The 16,133-nt window shown below is 43.2% G+C and overlaps 1 protein-coding gene across 1 annotated transcript in view; it reads right to left on the bottom strand.

Moving 5' to 3' along the window:
* ADGRA1 (adhesion G protein-coupled receptor A1) overlaps positions 1 to 16,133 on the bottom strand; it is an 816,325-nt gene that overhangs the window by 662,132 nt on the left and 138,060 nt on the right. The window lies entirely within an intron of this gene.

The following is a 16,133-nucleotide window of genomic DNA, read 5'->3' as shown; positions in this document are numbered from 1 at the left end:
GGTCTGTGCCCTGAAGAGCACAGGTACAAATCAAAGTAGGGTATGCACAAAAAGTAGCAAATATGAGTTATCTTGTTGGGCAGACTGGATGGACCGTGCAGGTCTTTTTCTGCCGTCATCACCTATGTTACTATGTTAGTGCATGCTAACAGAATTAGCAAATGCTAAGAAGCCCATAGGTATATTATGAGCTTCTTATTACCTAGCTCATGCTAATGTATGTTAGCACATGCTAAGTTTTAATAAAAGGCCACCTAAGTATGTGCATGTTTTCCTCTCCAACCTGAACACAGTCCTAGAACACTTCAGTTTTAACCTAGCTAATGGTATCATGCTCTGGAAACCCATAAACAGAGTAGGGTAATTTTTAGTCAAGCCAATTTCCCTAAATAAATCACTTTTTAAAAAATTTGGATTTAGCTCACACCCTTTTCAGTAGTAGCTCATGATGAGTTACATTTAGGTACACTGGGTATCTCCTGGGTCCCTGGAGGGTTCAAAATGTAATTTTTTTTGTACCTGATGAAATGGAGGGTTAAGTGACTTGCTCATGATCACAAGGAGCAGGATTTGAACTTTGCATCCCAGGATATCAAGTCCAGTGCACTAACCACTAGGCCAGTGGTTCCCAAACCTGATTGTAGAGGCACCCTAGCCAGTCATGTTTTGGGGATATCTATAATGAATATTCATGAGAGATATTTGCATACACTGCCTCCAATGTATGCAAATCTCTCTCACGAATATTCATTGCAGATATCCCAAAAACCTGACTGGCTGGGGTGCCTCCAGGATCAAGTTTGAGAAACACTGCACTAGGCTACTCTTTCCCAAATAAGCTGTTTATCCAAATAACTTTGAAAATTGCCCTACCTCATGTCGCATAAGAAGATGAGTTCTGCATTATCACATTACAGATGAAAATGGTGTTATGCAAAGGGGCTTATCAAGGGAACCTTGACAGTTACTTGGATCAGTTCATCATTTTGAAAATCTACCATTGCTAAATGTATAAGCTTTAGCTGGACAGATCAAAATACTATGTCTGGGAGCATGCTTTCCCTTTCTATTTCTACTTCATTGAAGTTGGGAAATAAAACTGCTTCTCTAACCTGAACATGAGATCTTCCTGAAACATTATCTCCTTTACAAGCTTACCAAGCCTCATGAGAGATCCACATTTCCAGACAGAACCCTTCTGACCATGGTGGCTAACAGTCCATGTAGCAGACTGCACCATTTCACAACTGGCTGGCATGAATGTGATCTGAGACTATGGTTCTTATTTTAGAAGCCGTATTTATAACTTACATGATATACATCTAACTAATAAACAATGAAAATCCAATTTTAGACAGCTAAGATTTACACATGTAAATTTGCAATATGTACATATGGCAAGGGGGCATATTTTGGGCCAGAACTAGGGCAGGACCAAAAACTACATGTCTACTCCCCATTTCAGAATGGGAATGCATGATTACGATGACAGATGCTTTCAGGTTTTGTAAAAGCACTCATTTTGGACAATGTTCTACTGTTTCCCCCCCCCCCCCCCCCCCCCCCAATTGATAGTGGTTCTGTTCGTAATTGGAAGTACTTAGACATGGGGGTTTCCAAAATGGCACACACTCACATCTATGTGTCAGCATTTACACATCTAGGTTCTAAATTACCAACGTAAGGGGTATAGTTATCAAGGTGGGCTACCATTAAGACATGTAATTGTATCACTAACTCATGCTATTTTATCACAAGTCCCATTTTATCCAATGAGACCTTGCTACTATTAACTAGGGTTAACAGTAAAATAATATGTCTTAGTGGTATCCCATTGATAACTACACCCTTAAATGTAGTTAGACATGAGTGTTGCTTAGTTGCTTCCGTTGATGTTTAAGACATTAACAATTGTAAAATGGTTCCTCTCGTCATATGTAACAGGTGCATATATGTACACTTTCTGCATGTATTTTAGAAAAGGCTCTTCATTGACAGATCTTTTCTTCAGCCACACATAACAAGTTGGCCATCATGTATATATTCCCAGTCTATATACATGTTGGCTCCTTTGGTCAATGATGAGCTTACTCTAACCCCTTCTTGAGCCTTTTCTTGTTATGTGCCTCCTCTGTGGAATATGCTACCAGTCACATTACGTAATGCAGATGACGGTGATTTTTGTAGGTTTTTAAAGGCCCATTTATATTGATGTGCATATCTTTTTTAACCTTTTGTTAATTTCCATCTGTTTCTTCTGAATTTGTGCATTATTATGATTTTGTTTATTGTAAATGTTTGATTATACCCCACTTTGAACCATGGCGATTTGGCAGCTTATACGTTTTGTAAATAAATAGAGAACTACCAGCATCTGACATGTCTCAATCTGGATGTCTCAATTTCATTTTCTACCTTGTATCTAAAATGGAGCCCAATAGGTCTCTCCCAGGCATTGGAGAAGTATACATACAACCATCAAAGCTTAATGTGGCCTCATGATTTCAGATGGTACCTGCTTGACCACCAATCCCAAATCCTCTTGACAAACCTCCAGGGCCACAGAGAACAAATCTCAATGTATAATTAAGCTCTGGAATTCATTGTCAGAGAATTTGGTAAAAGTAGTTAGTATGGTAAGATGTAGGAAAGGTTTGGAATAAGAAGCATAAAATCTATTTTACTCCTTTGGGATTATGCCAGGTAACTGTGACGTAGATAGACTATTGGAAAAGGATAGATAGATAGATAGATAGATAGATAGATAGATAGATAGATAGATAGATAAAAGGCCCTTTTACTAAGGTGCAACAGGCACTAACAACTACCTACTGCAACAAAAATAGCCCAACACAGGATGCACTAAAGCATTCTACATTATTTTTGCCATCTGTGTGTACTAATTTTTTCTTATTTTTGGAGGGGCGTGCCAGTGGTGGAGAATGGGTTTGGATGTGCTAATCAGCTAGCACGCTGTGTTAACTGGTTAGCAAGTCCAGAATACAGGAGCCCTTAGTGTCTCCTAAATAGGAGGTGGTAAGTGCTCCCTAAGTAATTTTTTTTAAATGACTGCGCACTATTGCTAACATTAGCACATGGCCAGACATAAAACAAATAGAAAAAAGCCCTGTTTGATGGCTACACTAGAAATGGGCTTTGTGCGCGAGAAAGGCCCACGTAAGGGTGTAATAAGCCCTTTTCTTAGTGCAGCTTACTAAAAGGGCCCCATAGTGATTTGTTCTGAAATTGAAGGGATGAAGACTTTGAGGGGAGAATCCTAAGGCTCACCTTATGTTTAACCATAGTAGCAAGTAGGTATGCAGGCAAAATATGCACAAATGATCAGAAAAGGCTCGGGCATCGTACTCCTTCTGTCAGCTGCTATCTTATGCCACAGACTTTGCCTTTTAACAGTAAAACTTAACAGAGAAATAAGACAGAAAAACAGCAAGGAATTATTGCATGCTAAATATTAGAGTTGTGAAGAAGTAAAGTAAGAAAGTGTAGATAAAACTAGAAAGAAAACTGAGAAACTGAAGATGCAAATTTCTCAAACATCTTGGTTTATTTAACTACTCATTTGACTTGTCAGTATTAAAGATTTTCTGTCAGCTTAGCTTACTAGACTTTACAGTACCACAAACTAAAGGATAACAATGACGCGGTTACATATGGTCCCATGTGGTATCACCAGGAAGCAGCCTTTTCACTGACCTTTCTTGATGTGAATAGGGCTTCTGCTTCTACTGCCGGCTTCCCACTTCTAAATTTAAACTAGACTGATCTTTTTCTCTCTTACTACAGCATCAGGAAAGTAAAGCTAAAGATAAAGAGCAATACAAAGGGACAATGCAATAAAACCTACACTAAAAATGTGCTAATGAGCAAACTATTACAGTTTAATGTGTATAATAAAATAGAACGTATTGTGTTACGTAACAAATTACACAATAGCATAACTTCAATAGTATGGCTAAAGTACTAACAATAACATCCCCCCCCCCCCCACCCCCATATTCAGTGCTATTTAACTGGTCAGAAATGGTCGCTGACCAGTTAAATAGTAATTTTGCAGCTAACCGTGAATATTCAGCGAGCGATAATCAGTTATCTCTTGCTGAATATTTGCGGTTAGCATGTACCTCTGAACAGGCTATGTTGCATGACCCCTGATACGTCCACGGCCATGCTCCTTTTGAGTTATGTGATAGTAGGAAGAAACACAAAAAGAGGCTCTTCAAGTCCACAGCAAGATACAGACGCAAACACCAAAGTGTCCAGAAGATTGCTTCTAGTAGAGTTAGGTGCCATGCCTTATAGAATATCATGTGGCCAGATGCACTTGCAAATTTTAATGAGTGCCAATTAACTTCAATAATTGGTTGTTACCACCCAATTATTTATAGTTACTACTACTACTACTACTATTTAGCATTTCTATAGCGCTACAAGGTGTACGCAGCGCTGCACAAACATAGAAGAAAGACAGTCCCTGCTCAAAGAGCTTACAATCTAATAGACAAAAAAAAATAAAGTAAGCAAATCAAATCAATTAATGTGAACGGGAAGAAAGAGAGGAGGGTAGGTGGAGGCGAGTGGTTACAAGTGGTTACGAGTCAAAAGCAATGTTAAAGAGGTGGGCTTTCAGTCTAGATTTAAAGGTGGCCAAGGATGGGGCAAGATGTAGGGGCTCAGGAAGTTTATTCCAGGCATAGGGTGCAGCGAGACAGAAGGCGCAAAGTCTGGAGTTGGCAGTAGTGGAGAAGGGAACAGATAAGAAGGATTTATCCATGGAGCAGAGTGCACGGGAAGGGGTGTAGGGAAGGACGAGTGTGGAGAGATACTGGGGAGCAGCAGAGTGAGTACATTTATAGGTTAGTAGAAGAAGTTTGAACAGGATGCGAAAACGGATAGGGAGCCAGTGAAGGGACTTGAAGAGAGGGGTAGTATGAGTAAAGCGACCCTGGCGGAAGACGAGATGGGCAGCAAAGTTTTGAACCGACTGGAGAGGGGAGAGGTGACTAAGTGGGAGGCCAGCAAGAAGCAGATTGCAGTAGTCTAAACGAAAGGTGACAAGGGTGTGGATGAGGGTTTTGGTAGAGTGCTTGGAAAGAAAGGGGTGGATTTTACGGATGTTGTAAAAAAAGAAACGACAGGTCTTGGCAGTCTGCTGGATATGAGCAGAGAAGGAGAGAGAAGAGTCAAAGATGACCCCAAGGCTTCAAGCTGAGGAGACAGGGAGAATGAGAGAGCCATCAACAGAAATAGAAAATGGGGGGAGCGGGGAGGTGGGTTTGGGGAGGAAAATGAGAAGCTCGGTTTTGGTCATATTTAATTTTAGGTGGCGTTGAGACATCCAGACAGCAATGTCAGACAAGCACGCTGAAACTTTGGTTTGGATGCAAGGTGAGATATCAGGGGTAGAAAGGTAGATTTGGGAGTCATCAGCATAGAGATGGTAGGAAAAGCCATGGGATGAGATTAATGAACCAAGGGAAGAAGTGTAGATAGAAAAGAGGAGGGGACCAAGAACAGAACCCTGAGGTACGCCGACAGGCAGAGGGATAGAAGTAGAAGAGGATCCACCAGAGTGAACACTAAAGGTGCGGAGGGAGAGGTAGGAAGAGAACCAGGAAAGGACAGAGCCCTGGAATCCAAGGACTTGTTATTCAATTAAATTGTGCGTGTATCTTGGACACGCATACAAATGTGGGCATGCAAATCTGGGAGTTATATATAGAATCCAGGGGAGAATGTCCAACAGAACATTGCCGTGGTGGGTTTGCAGTTTGTGTTACCAGTCTTCCTTTCTATGAAGGAAGTGTGCAAAGGAAGAAGGTTTGAAAGGAGGTGCTAGACCCCAGGGGGAGGGGTGGAGAAAAGCGATAGGAAGAGATAACGGAGAGGAGAAAGAGAATGAATGCTGGTCAGGTGGAGAAGGGAGAGAGAAAGAGAGAATGCTGGATGGGGAAAGGGAAGACAGGAGATTATTGGATGAAGGGGGGGAAGGAGGAGAGAAGTGGAAAATGCTGGACCATGTGGGGGCAGGGAGAGAGAACAAGTAGGCTGATTCTGGAAAATAGAAGGGCAGGGAAGGGGACATCATGTTACAGGAAATCTGTTGCAGTGTCTGGAGGAAGAAATCGGGGGTGGGGAGGTGGATGTCACTGGCAAGTGCTGGGTTTGGAGAAAAGGCATGCTAACCTGTGGGAGAAAAAAATTGAAATATGCAGTGTATGACTTTCCTGCTTATTTTCAAACGAGAAGGCCGGCCATCTTCCAACACAAATCGGGAGGCAGCCGGCCTTCTCCTAAAGCTGGCCAAATCGGTATAATTGAAAGCCGATTTTTGCTGGTTTCAACTGCTTTCCGTCGCAGAGCCGGCGAAAGTTCAAGGGGGCGTGTTGGCAGTGTACCGAAGGCGGGACAGGAGCATGGTTAACAGATGGCCGACTTCGGCCAATAATGTAAAAAAGAAAGCCGGCCCTGACGAGCATTTGGCCGACTTTACTTGGTCCCTTTTTGTTCATGACCAAGCCTCAAAAAGGTGCCCCAACTGACCAGATGACCACCAGAGGGAATTGGAGATGACCTCCCCTTACTCCCCCAGTGGTCAGCAACCCCCTCCCACCCAGCCTCAAATGTCATACCCAGCTCCATCACAGCACTATGCAGGTCCCTGGAGCAGTTTTAGTGGGTGCAGTGCACTTCAGGTAGGCGGCCCCAGGCCCATCCCTCCCTACCTGTTACACTTGTGGTGGTAAATATGAGCCCTCCAACCCCCCCCCCCTCAAACCCACTGTACCCCCCTTCATCCCTAAGGGCTATGGTAGTGGTGTACAGTTGTGGGGGGGATTTTGGGGACTCAGCACACAAGGTAAAGGAGCTATATTGAGATTTGGCCGGCCCCGACCATATTATCGAAACAAAAGATGGCGGGCCCTCTTGTTTCAATAATACAGTCGGGTATGCCGCTTTACGGGGCTGGCGTTAGAGATGGCCGCCCTTATAGATGGCCGGCCCTGTTCGATTATGCCCATCTTAATCTACTTTAAGACAATGTGGGGCCTACTGGGGCCTTGAACATAGCTGAGCAAGAACAAAAAACACATACGTAACAGCCCTCTATTTTACTATACATTTACACAGAAATTTTAAGGAGAAAAGAACACTTAATTATGACACTCCTGGTCTTAACAGTAGAAATTCTTTATGTCATCTCTGAGGCCCCAATGCTAGAAACTATTAGCACTGAACTAGCGCCTGCATTGGTGAACACAGAATACTCAAATGCTTACCGCAGTTCTGAGCATCAGGGCATGAGTATCTTTCATGATATCTGGAAACATTCTAATTTTCAAATTTAAGATTAGTTCCTCTTGAAATTTGAAAACATAAATCTGCAATAACCAATCTCTATCTGATTTTAAAGCTAAGAAGAATATGAAAGTAGTTGGAGGCCACTATTGTATCAGAAGTACCTAGTATATCAGAAATACTTTACTATACTATACTATACTAATGAAGTTTTCTATACTACTATTATTCCAAAAGGATTCAACACGGTTTACAACAAGCAAAAGCAGAAAAACTCCAACAGTAAGGAGCATGAATAAACCAAAGCTCTAGTCAAAATACAAATGAAAACTATTGTTCAAAAAGATACCTTTTTAACAACTTTCTAAAAGAAAAATAAGAAGGAAATAACCTCAAATTCAAAGGTAATTTATTCCATACTCTTTCCCCAACAGCTCAACAATAGACTTCCTTCAAGGATGGGGAAGTCATTGCCAACCCAGGCAGCACCCAGAAAGGAAAGGGAGAGAAAAAGGGAGAGAAAAGACAAAGGGTAGGATTCCTCAAGTTTGTGAAAGAGGGCAGTCTTATTCTCTGGATAGGCTGCCCTTAGCATTTGTGGGGGCCCTGTGTGGGCTTTGCTCCCCTCTCAGGATTGTGTCCTGGAGTCCTGCCTGGCTCACACTTGGAATAGTTGGCACTACTTCCATATAATGCATGTGAGGAGGTGAAGCCCAAAATGCAATAAAACAGTGGTAGCCCTCTGAGAAATGCAAAACCAAAGAGTGAGGAGAAGTGAGCGGGAGGAGATGCAAAGGCTGGTCTGTAGTGCAGTTGGGGGAGAATAGAGCATCAGTGCCGAGGAGTACACTTACCAAGGGGAAGGGGGGAGGTAGAGAGGAGACAGAGAAGGAGATGGAGATAGAAAGGGAAAAGAAACTTTTGGTCAGTTACCAGTTGCAAAAATGATTCAGTTAAGCACAGGGCCCCTAGGAACATGGGGCCATGTGTGGCTGCCCCTGTTGACCCTGGTTAAGACTGGCCCTGGCTTTGGATTCCTGGGCAAGTTCTGGAAAACTTCCCTACCTTTCCACAGAAGCAATGCTTTGATTCCTTCATGAAGTGGAGGTGACTCATGATAAGTTGCACACATGAATTTCACCTGGCCAGTCATAAAGGGCCTGGGAATACAATAGCCCAAATTTTAGAGAAATTTGATTGGCCTGCTTTATACAGAGAAATATAGGACTTCTGCCCTTTATGCCTATCTTGCCAGAAGGTGACAGAGCATATCCACCCTTACTACCACTACCCATAGTAGGAGAACTACTGGCTCAAGTGGCAATGGATATCATAAAACCCCTAGATAAGAGCCAGAGTAAGTATATGCACATTTTGTTGGTGATGGATCATACAACCCATTTCCCATGAGCCTTTTCCCTTCAGACTATGTCAGCTAAGGCAACTGCCTGGGTATTAATAAAATTATTTTGTCAGGTAGGATTTTTATGAGAGGTGCTCACAGAGAGAGGCACCAACTTCCAATCTATCACCCTTCGGGATTTGGCATCTGCACTCTGCTGCCTATATTCCTCTGTCAAATGGGTTGGTAAAGCAGTTTAACCTAACCCTGAAAAATATGCTGAGGAGGGGATTGGATAGAAATGTAGGGAGCTGGGGGAATCTGTTATTACTTATTCTGCATGCAACCCATGAGAGGTATTTCAGGCTTCCCTAGAAATAAAACAAAATAAAACATGGAAAAGAAAATAAGACGATACCTTTTTCATTGGACATAACTTAATACATTTCTTGATTAGCTTTCGAAGGTTGCCCTTCTTCATCAGATCGGAGATAAGCAAATGTTGGTAGATGACAGTACATATAAGTGAAACATCAAAGCATTTCAGTGGCAGTCTAACAGGATGGGGGTGGATAGGTGAGAGACAGGGAGATATGCATGGAGACAGGAGGGTGACAAACAAAGTAGTACATTTTTATGGTTTGGTTTATAATGGGCTAGAAAACCCAGATCTTTGTTAAGTCCTGTCTGGTGGGTGTCAAAATATTTAATCATTCTGACTTCAAAGGTCTTACATTCCTGTATTGTTTTAAAGTTCCCTTTCACGATTCTTACTATGAAATCACTGGTGCAGTGTTCTGGTTTTGTAAAGTGCTGCCCCACAGGCATGACATCCTGGCTAGCACTGGCATTTTTCATATGATGTCTATGTAAATTAAATCTTGTCTTTAGCATCTGGCTTGTTTCTCCAATATAGCACCCTTCATCACATTTTTTACACTGAATGATGTATACCACATTGGAAGATGAGCATGTAAAGGATTCCTTTATGTTGAATATTTTTCCTTTGTGAATGACTGTGGGGTTCTGTGAAATGTTTTGGCATAGTTTGCAGCTGGATATATTGCAATGATGTGTGCCATTCTCTTCTTTTTTTGAGTCTGTGTTGGGAGCTTACGTCTAATTAGCTTGTGTTTTAAGTTGGGTGGTTGTTGGAAGGCCAGCACTGGTGGGGATTTCGTAACCAACTTCTGAAACAGTTCTCCCTGTAGAGAATCCAGGATCTCCCTACTTCTGAACAACCCTGCAACAGGGATGCCTCAATCAATATCCAGCCTATTGAGATCACCTATTAGTAGTATTTCCTCTTTCATAGCTATGTTGTGTATGTCCTCAGTCCAATCTCTGTCTACCTCCTCTGCCTGTGAAGGAGACCTGTTTATCACACTAATGTAAATGGATTTTCTATTCCCTTTTTCCAGATTAATCCATAGTGCCCCTTCTTCACCCCATAAGTCCTGCAATTCTGTTCATTTAAACTTGTCTTTAATATGTAACACCACTTGTCCTTGTTTTTTTCCCTACTTTGTCCTTCCTTAATAGATAATAGCCTAGTATAACGATATCCCAGTCATAATTCTCCCTGACTCACATCTCTATAACCACCTCTAAATCCAAGTCGGCCTCTTCCATCACAGCATCTAGATCCAGAATATTATTTCCCATACTATAGGCATTAGTATAAATAGCTTTCCAGAAGTTGCTCTTTTTTTTTTTTTGCCCATTTGTATAAAGATATGCCAATGTTTTACTTGCTTGAGGGCTCTTACCCCTAGGCTTTGTTCACTCATACCCAACAATTCTAGTTTAAAGCCCTTTTCAGTAGGTTAGCCAGTCTGCTGCGGAAGACACGTCCTCCCTTCTTTGATAGATGGACACCATAGCCCATGGACCATCATCCCATGGTCCAGGACGCTGAAACTCTCTCAATGACACCATCTGCAAGCCACAAATTCATCTCCAGGAGGCAAGCTTCTCTGCTTTGGCCTTTACCCTCGACAGGGAGGTCTGATGAGACTACCACTGACATACTTATCTGTTTCACCCTCTCTCCTAGAGCAAGGAGTCAATTTTTATATGTTTAGTGAGATACCTAGCAGTATCATTCATGCTATCCTAACATTATCCAGGTATTTATTTGGGTACCAGGCTGAAAATCACTGGTCTCTGGATAAGCCCCAGTGGTCACAATATGCTCACATATTCATAGCTGGTATTTGGGTATGACCTGGTGCTTAATAACTAGATGCAAAAAGCTGAAGATGGCTGGCATTTTAAACAGTACTGATCACCGTTGTCTCAATATTGCATAAAAATGTGTCATTACCTGAGTTATTTATTCAGTGCGCTAATCTTTCTCTCTTGTTAGGGTTTACATTAGGAAAGGGGCTCTCAACCCAGTCCTCAGGACACACCAAACCAGCCAGGTTTTCAGGATATCCACAATGAATATATATATTACTGAATGAGATCAACTAGATTTTAGAGGTTACCAAATATTTACTAAATACACCTTTAAGTAACTACTATTTCAGCATTATAATCAAAAATATTATGTTTTTGTTTTTTTTTCATATGCTATTAGCACATTTTATCAATTTTCATCATGAGCAATATCAACTCTTATTTCCCTCTACCATATTAACATTCATACACTCATTCATACTATACCTATCCACAATACCACACTGCACTGATTCATTTCAACTTCAGGACCATAGCTTAAACATGAAATAACATTCTATTCATATAATAACCAGATGGTATATAGTCTCTTTATCAATGAATATGTATGAGATATACTTGCATGTCCTACCTCTATTCTATGCAAATCAATGTCATGCATATTCATTGTAGTCTCCTGAAAACCTGACTGGCTAGGTGCGTCCTGAGGACTGGATTGAGAACCCCTAGATTGGGATGTAATCATGTTTTGAGTATCAATTGTGTTAAAATACAGAGAGGCTCATTTTCAAAGCACTTAGCCTCCCAAAGTTCCATAGAAACCTATGGAACTTAGCCTCCCAAAGTGCTTTGAAAATATGCCTCAGAATAACCTAAGGGGATCAAAAACATGTTCTCAACACTATACCTGCACAGAATTACACCTGATTTGTTGTTCTCTTCCATCTGACACACTCTATTCTCTTCTTTTAAGTAGTGCACCCCCTCTTTTTTTTTTTTTAGAAGGAAAGATAGAATAAAAGAATATGAAAGAAGCAACTCAGTGATCTCAGGGCACACGGGAAAACACACATAATTGGACTAAGCAACAGCTGAAGGTAATTTAGCATTTACACAAATAAATTATCCTTTGTAAACTGAAAACAAAGCAAATGAAATGCAAAATAAAGTTCATGTGTACATGATAATATTGCTTCCAGCTCTATGTACTTAAGTGCATTGGAATTTTTATAATCCTGCTATGTGGAAATATAGAATATAATCTAAAACTACACAATAATAATGCAGTTGTTTATAACTTCAGTGCTGATTGAATTAATATCAAAGGCTTATAATTTACATTAATGAATATTCATAACCTAGAAATTAGACATCCAGCGAGCATAAGCAAAGTAATGCAAACAAAACATGATGACATTATGTGAGTTAAAGATGTTGCAGACAAAATCAAAGAGAGAAAAATGCTCTATAGATTTCTGCATTCATGAAAGTACGGAAAATTTTGCCCAAGCTACCCCTGCATTTTACGGGCGACCAAGGAAGATGGGAGCCCACTTACAACCACTCTCAGATCTTGTGGCCTTTTCTGGAATTGCTACTTGAGGGCCCTTAATTTGAATTTATGCTAATAACTGTATCATTCCCAGTTTATAACATCAGGATTTACTTAGTGCAGTGGTTCCCAAACCTGATCCTGGAGGCACCCCAGCCAGTCAGGTTTTCAAGATATCCACAATGAATATTCATGAGAGAGATTTACATACAGTGGAGACAGTGCATGCAAATCTCTCTCATGAATATTCATTGTAGACATTGTAAAAACCTGACTGACTGAGATGCCTCCAGGACCAGGTTTGGGAACCACTGACTTAGGGTATTCTTCAGTATAAGTAGCAGATTGCAGAAATTCATGACATGAGAGTATATACCAGCACAGGGATGCAGACTGGCATAAGAACATAAACCCCCAAATTCTATAAATGGCACTCAAAATTGCATGCACAAATTCAGGCGTGCACCCAATTTGCTCATGCAATTTAATTGAATAATGAGCCAATTACAGGTTTATTTTTGAAAGGGAAGGACGCCCATCTTCCGACACAAATCTGGAGATGGGCGTCCTTCTCCCGAGGTCACCCAAATCGGCATAATCGAAATCTGACTTTTTTGCGGCCTCAACTGCTTTCCGTCATGGGGACGACCAAAGTTTATGGGGGGCGTGTCGGCAGTGTACCGAAGACAGGACAGGGGCGTGGTTAAGAGATGGGCGTCCTCGGCCGATAATGGAAAAAAGAAGGGCGTCCCTCACGAGCATTTGGTCGACTTTACTTGGTCCCTTTTTTTTCACGACCAAGCCTCGAAAAGGTGCCCAAACTAACCAGATGACCAACGGAAGGAATCAGGGATGACCTCCCCTTACTCCCCCAGTGGTCACCAACCCCCTCCCACCCCCCAAAAAAATTAAAAAACATTTTTTACAGCCTCTATACCAGCCTCAAATGTCATATCCAGCTCCATCACAGCAGTATGCAGGTCCCTGGAGCAGGTTTTAGTGGGTGCAGTGCACTTCAGGCAGATGGACCAAGGTCCACCCCCCCCCCCCCCCCCCCCACACCTGTTACACTTGTGGTGGTAAATGTGAGCCCTCCAAAACCCACCCAAAACCCAGTGTACCCACATATAGGTGCCCCCCTTCATCCCTAAGGGCTATGGTAGTGGTGTATAGTTGTGGGTAGTGGGTTTTAGGGTGGGGGGCTCAGCACTCAAGGTAAGGGAGCTATGCACCTGGGAGCAATTTGTGAAGTCCACTGCAGTGCCCCCTAGGGTGCCCGGTTGGTGTCCTGGCATGTGAGGAGGACCAGTGCACTATCAATGCTGGCTCCTCCCATGACCAAATGGCTTGGATTTGGTCGTTTTTGAGATGGGCATCCTCGGTTTCCATTATGGTCGAAAACCGGGGACGACCATCTCTAAGGTCGACCATCTCAACATTTAAGTCGACCATCTCTAAGGTCAACCTAAATGTTGAGATCTGGGCGTACCCCACCATATTATCAAAACTAAAGATGAACGTCCATCTTGTTTCGATAATACGGGTTTCCCTGCCCCTTCGCCGGAACGTCCTTAGAGATGGACACCCTTAGAGATGGTCGTCCCCGTTCGATTATGCCCCTCTTAGTACCATTAATTGGCTGCTAACAATCTTGGCAACAATTTGAATTCACATGCACATCTTCCTAGTTAGTATTCTATAAAGATGCAACTTTTAAGTGTAGATCTGGAAAGGGGGTGTGACCATGGGAGGAGCATGGGGGGGGGGGGGGGTTAGGGCATTCCTAGAATTTATAGAAAGTGTTATAAAATACGGCAGATCTGTGCCTAATTTAGGCACGAGGACTTACACCAGTTTTCACTTGGTGAAAATTTGGGCACAGATCCCGGCACTAAGCACTATTCTATAAACTGCACCCAACTCGGAGCGCCATTTATAGAACAGCGCTTAGCTTTCATTTTTTTAATGCCCAAATTTGGGCGCCATTTACTGAATATTGCCCCATAAGGGTCATCATACCGGGCCATAAAAAAAGACCATCAATCCTAGCATCCTGTCTCCAAAATGGTCAGTCCAGGTCACAAGTACCTGACAGGATTCCAAGGAGAATATGAATTCCTTATCTCTGCTTTGACCAATAGGAAATAGTCTACTCTATAGGATTCTACCCTATTTTTTAAAAATATAATGGTGCAGCAGCAGCTGGCCCAAGGCTCTTATATTTCCTCTTGAATTTTTTGTCAAAATGTCGCTGAAGTGCAAAGATAAAGTGAGATCTTAGTCCATTTTATCTCCAATGAGTCAGAAAAGATCAAAAACTTTGCTGTCTGCCTCAGAAGTCTGTTTGGGAGGATGGCAAGTTGACTTCCACTGCAGCAACAGGAAGGGCTAATGCTGCTGGGCAGGGCCACCGAGAGACTGGGCTGGGCACGGGGCAAGGCTGCCCCCGCCCCCCGAGGTCGAGGCCGCCGCGCCGCTTTCCCCAGTCTCTACCCGCCCACTCCCGGTCCCGTCGACAGCCCCCCTCCCTCTGCTACCGGGCCGGGCCCCCTGCATTCAAATCACAGCGCCTCACCTCCATGTGAAAGCGCAGCAGCAGCAGATCGCCTCCCTTCGGGCCTTCCCTCCCTGTGTCCCAACCTCGTCTGATGTAACTTCCGCGAGGGCGGGACACAGAGAGGGAAGGCCCAAAGGGAGGCGATCTGCCGCTGCTTTCACACAGAGGTGAGGCGCTGTGTTTTGAATGCAGGGGGCTTGGCCCGTTGGTGGACGGTCAACGGAGCTGAGGGTGGGCGGGTGAGACCAGGGACTGTGGCGCCAGGCCTCCCTTGGAGGCCCAGGCCTGGGGAATTTTGTCCCCCCTGCCCCCCCTCTCAACGGCCCTGCTGCTGGGAATAGAGTTATTTTTAAGGCTACTTGCGCCCAACACGCATCAATTTGGAGTTACCGCCTGGCTACCACATGGCCCGTGCGGTAATTTCATTTTTGCGCGCGTCTGCTACATGCATCAGAAAATATATTTTATTTTCTGGCACATGGTGAAAATCGGGCGGTAACTCCAATGATGCGTGTTACCGTTAAGATCTGAACAAGGGATGAAGGGACTGGACTTTCCTAACGCATTGTTTACTTTTCTTGAACCATATGGATCGCTATCCTACTTAGTAGGAAAGAAGTCTTTGTCTTTGAACACACCAGACCCATAACGCAGGCGCTGTACACCAAAACACGGCCCGTGTCCGGTCCATATTGGAAAATTGACAGTTATTAATAAAGAACCATGTCCCATTTCTGAAGGCTCCTGGTGCCTTTGTGATATTTTGGACTTTATTTTGTACTTTGGACCCTCTCTGTACTGCTTTCTCAACAGCAATAATCGAACAGGAAGAAACTTCCAAGTCTGAAAAGGACGTTTGTATTTAGACCTGTTTCAGTCACATCTAGGGTACAATGAAGTGCAATTGAAGGGTAATTGAGCAGCTGACCACTGGAGATTTAACACATGACCTCTCAAGAATCCCCCCAGTGGTTGCTGTCCCCCTCCATCTCTCCTGAAAGTGAAACTGAAAGGGTATACCCAGTGGCGTTCCGACCCTAGCTGACACCCGGGCCGGATCGCTGATGCGCCCCCCCCCCCCAGCAAAATGACCCCCCCCCCCGTGCACGCCGCTGGGGGGGGGGTGCCGCGGCGCGCGCCTGTTGCCCTTTCTCAGTCCGATTTCGCAATTCGCTTGTGTT

Source organism: Microcaecilia unicolor, chromosome 5 (assembly GCF_901765095.1).
Source record: "Microcaecilia unicolor chromosome 5, aMicUni1.1, whole genome shotgun sequence".
NCBI lineage: Eukaryota > Metazoa > Chordata > Amphibia > Gymnophiona > Siphonopidae > Microcaecilia > Microcaecilia unicolor.
Note: the sequence above shows the minus strand (reverse complement) of the source record. Positions and strands in the feature narration are given on the sequence as shown.